Source organism: Malaya genurostris, chromosome 1, assembly GCF_030247185.1.
Source record: "Malaya genurostris strain Urasoe2022 chromosome 1, Malgen_1.1, whole genome shotgun sequence".
Lineage (NCBI taxonomy): Eukaryota > Metazoa > Arthropoda > Insecta > Diptera > Culicidae > Malaya > Malaya genurostris.
The window spans coordinates 74,325,923-74,338,083 of NC_080570.1; the positions used below are offsets into that span (position 1 = coordinate 74,325,923).

Here is a 12,161-nt window from a genome sequence, read left to right on the forward strand (position 1 = left end):
TATATTTCGGAATGATAGAAAATTGTGCTTTTTACTCGTGCAGATGCACGCTATCGAATTCGAATTATGATGACACACCTTGGAGGTCACTGATTTTTAACAAAGTATTCTTTTCTTTCCGTTCTTTTCTTTTGTAGTTATTCAGGGGCTATTTAAGACTTGTATTTACTCCACTCGTCAGTACGTTAGTCGTCGTTGAATTACACTATAGGGTAATGTACCTACCTACATTTTCACTAAGTGTAACACATAACAATACAGATACACACTTAGAACTGTTACTTAAGATCATCATCAGTGTACAGATGATGTCTAGAAGTCACAGCTCGAAATGCGTAATTCATTGTTCGTTCCGGTGATGTATGAGACGTGAGTCATCAATAACAATTGAAGGTATTAATAACTATTGCAATTATTATATTATGCTATCTAGGAATCATTAACTTCAACTTTGTGATTTTCATATGATCAACTATTTATTGTATATTATTCACCTAGGATAGAAATTAATTAATTACTAGAACTTTAGTATTCCTCCAGTACTAGACTTCAGATATGCAAAGGACTTTTCACCAGTAACAGTGAAGTGGTAATTTTGGATTAGATTATTTTGCTATACTTTTTCTATTTCCGTTTGTTGACTAGTAACATTGGTGATTTCTGCCATATGGGTGCTGTCGCGGAGTGCGTAGGTTCGCTTATAGCTTCGCTGGCTGTATCCGCGATCTAAATCTGCATCATTCGAGCAGCAAAGTTGGCGAAATACGCAGATATAGCAAGCAAGTAAAGATGTCATCAGCACTGTGCCGATGATTACTGTTATCACCAGTAGCACGCTTACCTCACCTTCCATCATGAGACAGTGATTGGTATTGTGTTGTATTCGTTTTAGTAATTCTCGAATATGTACATTGTTGTTCGTTTAAATGAGAGTGGTTCTGGAATGTGAATGAGAAAATGGAAAGCATCTATCAAAATCTATTACATTGTTTGATGTCATTTGTGTGGTTTGTATAAGTCAATGTAAGGAAAATAATTTCTGTGTTACGCCTGAAATATTTTTGAAACTCAGAATATTTTTACTATTTTTAGTCCAAGTCAGTGGTTAAGAGATTTATGGCACATTTTTAGATGCACTATGACAGCTACGATTTCATTTCAAGGAAATGTTTTTTCTGATAGCAACAGAATTAGCTAGACTTTTCAACGAATTCGTGCTAACCCGAAAGAAAATAGTAAAAATGTGCGGACTATTTCAAAAGATAGTATTGATCAACTTTGAAAAAATAATGTTTTCAAAGAGGATTCTTGTTACAAGCAGCGTTGCCAGGTGTACCGATTTATCGATATTTTTTTACAGATATTTGCCCTCAATCCAGTAATGAAATATGTTATTCTTAAATACCGATTATTCTTTATTGATACAGGTAAATAACGATTTTCGGGTTTGACTCATTTCAATGGCTGTTGTTTAGGGTTGAGAATTGAACTCAAGTGATGTCCAGGATGTTTCATTGAAATCTGAGAGAGTGCTGAAAATTCTGAATACGATTTGGCACGAAATTCGTCTGTTTAATTTGCCTCGATTTGATACAAAAGAAAAACAAGTTTTATCACAATTCAATATTTTGCACAAAAGCTGTTTCTTCCAAAACGCACGTAGTACGGATTACATGGTAACTGTTTATTCCTCATTGCTGAAAAGGTTTCTGTTAGAGTAATTCTGTTTGCATTACATTGAATATTAACAGGCAAGCAATATTCTTATTCATTTTCGCTCATTTTACCTACTTGCAACCACATATGAGAATAAGATCTGTTATGTATGTTTAATACAGTAACTCAAATTTAGGAAGTAAATCGATCCCATTTTTGTGTCATTCGAAAATGAATCTTCAGTTTCTCTCTATTATTTACTCTATATGTTAGAAAAGGAAGCAAAGACTTTAAAACCGAATTATGTGCCATTAATTGTTCACAAGCGGTGAAATCGATGAAACACTCCCTTGGACTTTTGTTATTTATTATTCTCCGTATTTTGTAGCTTATTCATACTGTCCCAGTTGTACAGAAGATAACTGTAAATAAAAACGCAACTCATATCTTGATATGGGCTTAGTGATAGTAATTTGTATTTCGCATAATGCCTTCTACATTAGCAATGTAAAAGCTTAGGTTGTGGTATTATTCTAATCGTTTATCGATACGAAAGCACATTTATAATAAGCGAACGATAGGAATGATATTTGTATTGATTTATTACCCTATCTTCCTATGACAAATTAACAGGATGTTTGTTGACAGTATAAAAACTCTCAATTGCTTAACTACTAATCAAAAACCATTCATCGACTTGTAGGGATCATTTGAGATATATTGTATAGAGGAACAGACCGCAGTACCCACTTTAAATTTAGATAGCGTACATCTTCCTTTAATTGATACCGAAATTATCTATCTTTTCGATAGCTTCAGTTTAGATGTTTAGTCACGTACATTTGAAGCTGACTGCCTTCAATGTTCAATAGGATGAGAGGAGAAGAGACACTTCAGCTTGACAAGCATTTGTTACTTTGGTTATAAACTCGTCAGTCAATTTAATTGTTTTTCAATAACAGTGGAATGAGCAATCCAACTCTTTCAACGGTCGAGTTGGCCGATGGCTAACTACTTAATTACAGAGGTTAGTAGGATGAATGAGAATGAATAGGACAAATATTGACGATGAGTACTATTTCTGATGAACTTTGCTCAATTTTACATCGGGTTGGAATCAGGAATTCAAACTTTGTTATCAGAAGCTAGTTGTCATATGTTCAAAATCTAACACCACCATTAGGTTAATTTGAACCGTTAGATAGAGTTAGCAGTTTAATATAAACTTCTAATGCACTGATGAATCGAAGATGAAAAGTAAAAATAAGAAAATAGTTAACTGGTGGTGTAATAATGTCTTTCTTATATCACTGATATTCTCACATATAATACTGCAGTACTCTATAAAATACTTTTCTTTGACTTTTGAAAGAAAGCAGTTTGTTTGGAAATCAACTAGCATGATCTACAAACTGAAACAGTTCGGTAAAAATTGAAACAGTTCTCAAATCGGTTAAGCCATTTCTAATAAAACGAATTTCCACTATTTCAGGTAATTCCGAAGCCGGAATCTGGAGACCGGTGTAGCCGAAGTTGGTTCGTGTGGCCATTAACTAACATGATCCAAAATTTGGATTAGCTTTGAACCCGATTTGCAATATTTTATACGGTTTTTTGCATAGTCGTTCTAAGCTATAAAATTTAAGTTACGCACTATCGTGTAGTTCCTGAACCGGAAGGCAGATCCAAAAAATATTCAGAGGTTCTGTTTCTATATTGGTGATTTTGACTACTATTTCCGGTATTTCTGGAGCCGGAATCCAGAGGCCGGCATGGCCGAAGTATGTTTAATCTATCACCAAACATGACCTTCGAATTGGACTAGTTCAATCATAAAAATAATTTTCGAAAAAAAAACATTGAATTTTTTTCCTAAAAGTGATTAAAAAATTAAATATTTCGTCCCTTTTTCTACAAAACTATATCATTTTATAAGAAAAACGTGAATAATACACCTAGCGGTGAGATGATACCTTTTTTTTTATCAATCCGCATATGTTTTTTACATGGATATTCTTCGGTGTTTTATTTCTCATAGCATTATTTTAATTATCGTCGTTTTAAACGGCAAAATGAGATTTTAATCACTCATTACCCTGTAATGTCGAAACTACAAATCGTATCGAATTCCAATCTTAACGTGTGACAATCGATTGAACATTCCATGAGATGTCGAAGTAAGATCCACTTTAGAGTTTTTCGTCATTATTTATGGCACTTCCAGAGCCGGTATTCAAGAACTAGCATAACCAAAAATGATTCGTATGGCCATAAATTAATACGCCAAACAATTTACATCTTCTATATCGGTATGAATTTTAAAAACTCATCATCCTGTAATTGAAGAATTGGATAAAATTTATCAATTTCGTATGGGACCATAAGTCCTTAAATTTGAATTTTTGTTTTTGAATTTCGATTTGGACTTTTTGAGAAAAATGATAGAACTTTGAGAAACGATTCGATACTGGAACAGGAATTCTAAAATCGGTGTAGCCGAAATCAGTTAAATTCACCAAAGAGTGTGTAGACATCTTTGAGAAATTGTAGTGCGAATTAAAATTTGGGGGTACATTCCGAATCCAAAAACGAATACCGCTTAAACTGAAATAAATTTATTTTGTATTCGACTATCCAAATCTGCAAACCCCAGACACCTGATTAATTTATGTGGAATGGACATTTTTATACTAATCACCCTGTATCTCCTAAACTAGAAGTCGGATCTGACTAAAAAGTAAGATGTTTTATAGGATTTTAAGACCTCTCATTTGAATCATAGATGATTCTTAGATTTCATTTGAATCTTAGATCGGTTCAGCCATCTACGAGAAAAATGAGTTGCATTATTTTAATTTCGTTTCACATATCATCCTGTGGTTCCGCAATCAGAAGTCGGATCCAAACGTAATTCAGGAACCTTGTTTGGGAGTATATTACTTTTCATATGAACCTGAGTTTGTAGAAATGGGTTGAGTCATTTCCGAGAAAATTGAGTGAAATTATTTGTCACACACGCATTTGCTGATCTCGACGAACTGAGTCGAATGGTATATGGGAGTAATGTTCTTCCAGCATATATTACTGTAAGTATTTTAATTAAAATAATTATGATATTACTTTCAACTTGAAAATGCTGCCATCATCTAGTTTACATGTCATACTCGAACGATTATGTTGCCAAAAACGAACCGTGCTAAAATCGGTCCGAGGCAAAGTGCCATGAAAAAAGATGCTGTACACAGTCTTTTTGGTACATAGAAACAATTATATGTAACAGTATAAAAAATATCGATATCTCCGTTAAAAATGGACGGATTTTGACAATTTGTGGCTTGTTGGATAGCTATTACTGTGCGAAATCTAAGTCTAAAAACATATTCTGTTTTCAAAGTTAGTTGTGGCATATTGTCAAAAAACTGAAAATTTTGACATAAAACTTTGAATAACTCAAAAAGTAAACATCCGATCTCAAAACCATTCAATAGCGTTCTGGGTGACGGGGAGACCTTTTATTTGCGACTAGTTTGATCAAAATTGGTCCAGCCATCTCTGAGATCTCGACCACATACACACACATACACACACGGACATTTGCTCAGTTCGTCGAGCTGAATCGATTGGTATATGACATATGGCCTCGGAAAATTTTTCGAAAGTTTGAGCGAATTCTATACCTATTTTTTATATATATAAAAAAAGGAAAAAAAGGTAAAAATAGATTGTTTTTTACGTTTCTTTCGCAAAATGATTTAAATGATCAAATAGATCCGAATTATCAATACTTGAACATTAAATAAAAATAGTTTTTTATTCTTGGCGATTTTACGTATTCTGACCCTATAAACCAATTAAGTCTTATGGGAGAGCATCCTACCTAGTTCCAGTTACTATAAGATTAAAATAGGTCGTTTTTTTCTATATGAATGTTATATAGGCTTTAGACTAGAAAATGAGTTATTAGTATAGTAAAAATATGACAAATAATCGAAAAGACGGCTTCTGATATCGACATACGTATAAGTGTAAGCGTCGATAAAAAATTGAAAATTTCTCGAAAAAATTTCTGTATATAATAGGTTAATACTTATCCACAAAGCAATAGATTGTTAGAATAGGAGCACTGCATAATAAAACGATCCCGATGTTTCTTTTTTAGCATTAAAAATGCCTTACTCTTCATTATATGGGGCTGGGTGTCAATTAAAAGTTTCGAAACGCGTTTCGCCGCGTAACTTTTTTCTGTCCTAATTTTGAACGATAATAAACCAATAGATTCGGGTAAATTTAACTTAAACATGTATGGCAACGTCGTTTCATTATTTCAGTAGCATACTATTGAAAAATTGACTCCCATATTTTCCAGAGCCAATCACAGCATGCCATCATGATGTCTTCTGTTTGAGTTCTCTCGCACGGTCGACGGTTTCGATCGTTGCTTTCACTTCAAATTTCATTCAGTAGCAAATCTGCTTCGATCGGTATAGGGAGGCGAAAATACCACATCGTTCTAGGCAGTATGAACTTTCACTCAAAGAGGAATCTATAAATATAGGCACCGACACATTTTCCCCAGTCAACCTACGACTGCGTTAGGGGTCGATAGTAGCGAGTGGATGACAAAACAAAAAAAAATCAAGTCCATTCGCTCGCTGGACAGCCGCAGACTGCGACAGTGCGGTGTGTGGACGCCATGTTCGTTTGTGTGAGTGTGAACCACACTGCAACCTGCTTGATGAGTAAATTTCAATGATTATCGTGGAGCCTTAGACTTGAACGTGTTCAGAAACGTTTTGTTTGCATTTGCCTTGGAGAGATCCTGTAAACTTGCCACCATACCCGGACAGATGCCAATTATTGGGAATCGATACTTTACAGCGCCGAAGAAAAATTCAACAAGCATTGACCATTGCGAAATTAATAAACGGGGAGATCGATGCTCCAGAATTGCGTAGCAAAATTAGTTTTCGAGTACCAAGCAGATCATTGCGATATACGACTCTACTTCAAAACGGATTCCACAGGACTTTATTTGGAAGTAACGAACCTATAACTGCGTGCACACGAGCTTTTACTTCTGTTGAAACAATTTTTGAGTTTGATGAGCCTTCCCGTCGCTTCGCAGAAAGAATAAAACGAACTATATTATAAGGACTGTTTTTTCTATGTGCTAATTTATTTCACTTGACGCATTGTAATTACTTTTTGTTTTGTGTTTGTTGTTTAAAAGATAGTGGTTTTTGCGCCTGTCTGAGAATGGCATGAAATTTGTTCAACTCATATAGGCTTTTTCCCACTCTGTCGGTTCATTTAGACATATGTCCGATGAACCCAATAAGAAATAAATAAATAAATAAATAAATAAATAAATAAATAAATTATTGTTGTCGATACTATTTCGAATCTCTACATTTGGGTATTTTGGAATGAGTTCGACGAGAAGGTTTCAAACTTTGATGTTTCAAGTGACTTCTTTCTGTATTGTCAGGACTTAAAATTGATGTTTTAAGTTGTTTTATAAACCAATATTGGTAGTGTACATATTATATACTTTCCTTTATTTTAAACTCCAATGCTGAAAATACTCTGCGTCTCCAAGTTTCAATAGCATGTGCTAGTAGGTAATACTACAAGCCAATGTGTATCCACGTCGACCCTGCACTATTTTTTGACATTATTCATCGTTAATTTCGCTATTAAAAGTCATAATGAAACGACTCGTTGTATCGTTTGTTCAAAACAATCAGAGTAGCTTAAACATCGCTTTACACTTCGAATATCGTATAGTAGTAGTAGATAACTATAATAATTATGTGATTACAGTTGAATAATTTTCAATTTGAATTTTCTGTGGCTTACTAAAAAACCAAAATACATAAGCTCTAAGAAGTAGATTCGTAGGGATAGCAAAAATCCGTAGATATAGATCTGCGTTGGAAATTTTCATATCAGGCTTATCGGAAACACCAACCTGTTGTGGATTTAATGTACCCAATTATTATAAATACTACTTGAATGAACTTGATGATGATTTTTTTTTTAACTATAGGCTCTTACTTTTATGTAATCCTTACATTAACTTTTGAATCATAGGTAGTGTTTCACAATTATTGACCTATTTTTAAAATTTAAATCTATTGATGAGAGTTTGAAATTGCATATTTAATGTCATCATGATCGGTCGTGTCTCGTACACAACCCTGCATTTTTTTGTAAACGATGTTTGTCTTTCTGCTACTTGTTAGAAAATTGTAAAATTTTAACTATAAAACACAAAAAAAAATCAAATATTCTTTTGCGTGATAGATTTAAATCAAATTCTAGTGACACACGTTTGAATGATCTCAGCAAGTCAATAACAGCAGTGTTCGAAGAAGAGACTACTGAGAGGAACACGGGTTCGGACATTAATATAAACTTCGCGAAGCAAAGTGGGGCAGTCAGTCTTATTTCTACTTCTCGAACTTGCGACTTTCATAGTTTAGTGGTTGGTGAGGATTGTGCCACCTTTGTTATGAACTTGTTACTGTTTGAGGTTTGTTTTAAATTTGCTGTTGCTGATAGGGATGTTTGGAAGGTCAATCAGACATAATTTGCAATGCGGTACAGTTCATGATCAGCGGTAGACGTAATTGAGAGATTTGGTACAATATCATATAGCAAGATATTTTGTATTTGGGCTCCTAAGTCGAAGGTTTATCTCCGTGGCGATGACTGAATTAATCTTTAGCTTGACCGTACCGAATCCGTCGCTTATTGTGCAGTAAGGTTCTAGTGCTTTGGTTAAAAAAGAGACGTTTTACGTCAGATAATTATTAGAGTGACAAGAAGGACATGACTAGCTCACGTGAAATGCCTCGAGCATTGACATTTGCAAGCAGTACGTTCGATGCATATTTTATATTTGAACTCATAACTCGACGTATTTTGCACAATGGCAGTGTTGTGAATGCTTACCATGTCATTTTAGGTAATTCAGGTATGGATTTCAGAGGCTTTGAACTGATGTTTCAAGTTGTGCGAATCTGCATATCGCTAACACAGCTGATCGTTCAACTTTTGTAATATCTGCAAGAGAGAAAGTGTTGGATGAACTTTCTGTTTCGACAGAATTGTGCATGAACTGGTAGATTGTATTGTCCTTCATGAGTTCGAACAATTTTTATTAGCAGTATGCTTCGATTTGAAATATTAATAAATTTTTAACGGTTATTAAAGAAAATGTAACATTGAGAGGCAAATAAAAAAAAAAAAAAAGAATGTGGTCGTTTTGAAAAATGTGTTTTCATCATTATTAAAAATTATGTTTCTCAGCCGTATTGAAATGAAGTTCCTTTGGTATGGAGGAAACTATATAAATACGTTTGAAAATATCTCAATCTCAGGGAACGTATTGTAACACTTTACCCTATACACAAACAGTATGTACTCGATTTAAACATACACTGCTCGAATTAAAATCATTTGATTGCGTCTTTTTGTTGGTTGTATCGTTCCGTTCTCGGATAACTGGAAAAGCGGTTCCGTTAGCTAAATTTCATTTGGGGAATGTGTTTACTGTCGTGATATTCTGTCTATTTCTACTCGGTAACCAAAACGGATGGATGTGATATAGGATAACTAGAGAGGAAATGATGTTCTGTGTCTAAATATTTACATTTGTGTATATTATATTGCAGCGGTACATATACAACGGTTATAGAATGAAAAATTCTGTAGCAAATAGTCACGGATCGAAATAAATTTAATTGATTGTTGTAACACCGAATACCAAATTTAATTTAGATTTTGTGTAATTCGAGAATGGGTACTAATTTTTCGAGAGAATATATGTTACATTTGATTTAATGTTACTTCAACCTAAATCAATGTCCAAGATTGAAGAAAGATGTTTGCTCATCAAAGTTGATGTTCAACCGCACATTTTTCATTTCTCGTAATTAAAATGAATTCTAATAAGCTTATAATTTTATTTTGGATTGGTAAAATTTCTATCCCCAAAACGATTTTCGACAGAATGGCTCTTGTGTACCTTTTAAAAGTGAGCATCAGTTCATCCTTTTTCAAACAACCGAAGTGGCACATATTGAATATTCCTATCTTGAAAAATTGGTTGAAATAATAATTGATGATGGCGATAGTGGTAAACTGCTGAGAATACGGTTCTAGTTACTCACCATTTGTAAATACTAATTGCTTCCATCACTTTACTTAACATATAGAATCTTATCAGACGTCTAGAAATAATGACTACAAATTTACTTTCAATTACTTCCATCAATTATAGTGTATATTAGGTGTCACATACAGCGTAAATTTGTTTACATAGATTATGTAGAGGAACTGATGATACTAATGTAGTCGCAATCCGACTGACTAAGGATGCATTTTATCCCGCCAATGTTCACCAGTCTGTATATATACAAATCTGCAGAGATACAAATTTATTTTACTGCTTTAACGATCCACGTCAGGAACTCTTTAATGAAGTATATACTGGTGAAATATTCCAACACACATTCGAAATAATACAAATTTTATGCAAACACGCAGCCAAGCTAAATATGACAGAAAATGGAACCATAAAAATTTTTCGCATCGCACGTCAGAAAAGCACTTGTGCTATTAGTAAAAGTAGCAAGAAACGGACCGAACTGTATTGTATAGATGTGTTCCCAATGCTAAACTTCACTTTGCTATCATGTCTGAATATAACTTGTCTTAATCATTCCAGCAACTGGGACCGGGTTGCTTGGGGGAGGAACGTTGAATTTTGGAAAACTGTTGCGCGCTTTTCAGGAGTGCACCACAAGGCAAAGAGCAACCTACTCTGCCGAATTCTACGAAACAACTAATGTTTTCTCTGTTTTGAAATACAAACTCTTTGCGTGTTGCCAGTCCAAATTACAAATAACTAATAACAGTGTTTTTTAGTTCAATGTCTTTATTATACTTAAGTTTTGTTTTTTTTTTATTGAACATCCGGGTTGAGCAGTTGTATTTGGTAGAAATATTAGTACCTGATGATATTACAAAAACTTCAAGAACTATTAATTTACTGGCATCAATGATAGCACTCCTTTTGATTCGATGTATATTTTCCCCCAAAAAACGCACATTTTCCCAGAGAGGAGAAAACGATTTCATTTTGCTCTCTGCGTAATGGTCGTTTTGTAGCGTATAAATAATCAATTAAAACATAATATTTATATACACATCCGTGAGCAGTATCTCACAGCTATCGACAACAAACTTTACTTGTTGCTTGTAAGCGGTTAATGTAAATCTCTATCTAAAGATTCAGTTTCAATTTAACACTCATTTAATCTCATGTTTTGCTGTCGTCGTGATGTGTTGATTCCAAAATTTCGTTTATCAAGAACATATTCCTGTAATACTCTCAATAAAGGAACAATATAACTCCTTAGCTTCATTAGTTTGAGTAAGGCTAAATGAGTAATATGAACTGGTTGGTAATGATATCCAGATGCATGATGGCGTTGCATCGTTCGATGCTTTCAGATTGTATAAAGGTGTATGTATAAATATAAGCTATGGTCGTATTTTTCGATTAGATATCTTTTGATTTATTTAATGCATATTCCACAATTACACATGTACTTCAACAGACTTATCAACCGAGTACTGAAAACCTCCTTAATAAACACAGAAAAAAATTCCAGATCCGAAGCCTCTGGAGAGAAAATGCCCAATTCATTCGTGTTGAAGAAAGGACAATGTCTTATACAGTATTTACTAAGCAGATTCGTTTTACAGATTGTGAACATTGATTTCATTGACCTTATTGGATCCAAACATCAGTCTTTAATAACTCCGGAAATTATGAACTTAACATAAACATTTTTACTGCTTGCGATTCAGTATATTTCATCAATTAGTCTTAGCTTAACTAAGAAAGTAATTATAGATAGTAATGTTGATACAATTCCTTTTATATAAGTTTCAAATCAATTAATTGATATCACTTGGAAATCATTCAACTGTTTTTTGCCTTTCTCATATAGAAAGGCTAAGCAATCTTTGTGAAAACCGATTTCACAACTGAAACCCGGAAGGCCGAGTGTCAGATACCATTCGACTCAGTTAATCGAGATTACAAAATGTCTGTGTGTATGTATGTCTGTATGTATGTGACAAATAATGTTACTCAATTTTCTCAAAGAAGGCTGAATCGGTTTTCACAATCTCAAATTCAAATAAAAGATCTTATGTCTTTCGGAATTACAGGGTGATATTAATAAAAAAATGGAAGAAATAGTCACTCACTGTTCTCAGAGATGGCTGAACCGATTTTCACAAGTTTAGATAAAAATGAAAGGTTTTATGGTCCTATAGTCTGCTATTGAATTTCATCTTTATCCTTCGTCCGGTTTCAGAATTACAAGGTAATATGTGTAAATTTATGAGAAAATGTGCACTCCATTCTCTCGGAAACTTTTTAACCGATGTGCACAAACTAAGATGCAAATAAAAGTTGTTGAAAT

At 33.8% G+C, this 12,161-nt stretch overlaps 1 long non-coding RNA gene across 2 annotated transcripts; it reads right to left on the reverse strand.

Annotated features, from left to right (window-relative positions):
• Positions 1-849: 849 nt before the first annotated feature.
• Positions 850-10,493, reverse strand: LOC131438607 (uncharacterized). 2 transcript variants are annotated; one of them, XR_009230961.1, is made up of 3 exons: positions 10,154-10,493; positions 9,834-10,084; positions 850-938 (listed from the first exon to the last, which is right to left on the reverse strand). It is a non-coding gene; the product is annotated as an uncharacterized LOC131438607 (long non-coding RNA). The 2 variants fall into 2 exon arrangements; XR_009230964.1 differs by adding an exon at positions 8,614-8,724 and having other exon boundaries at positions 907-938; positions 9,834-10,493.
• Between the last annotated feature and the right edge of the window lie 1,668 nt (positions 10,494-12,161).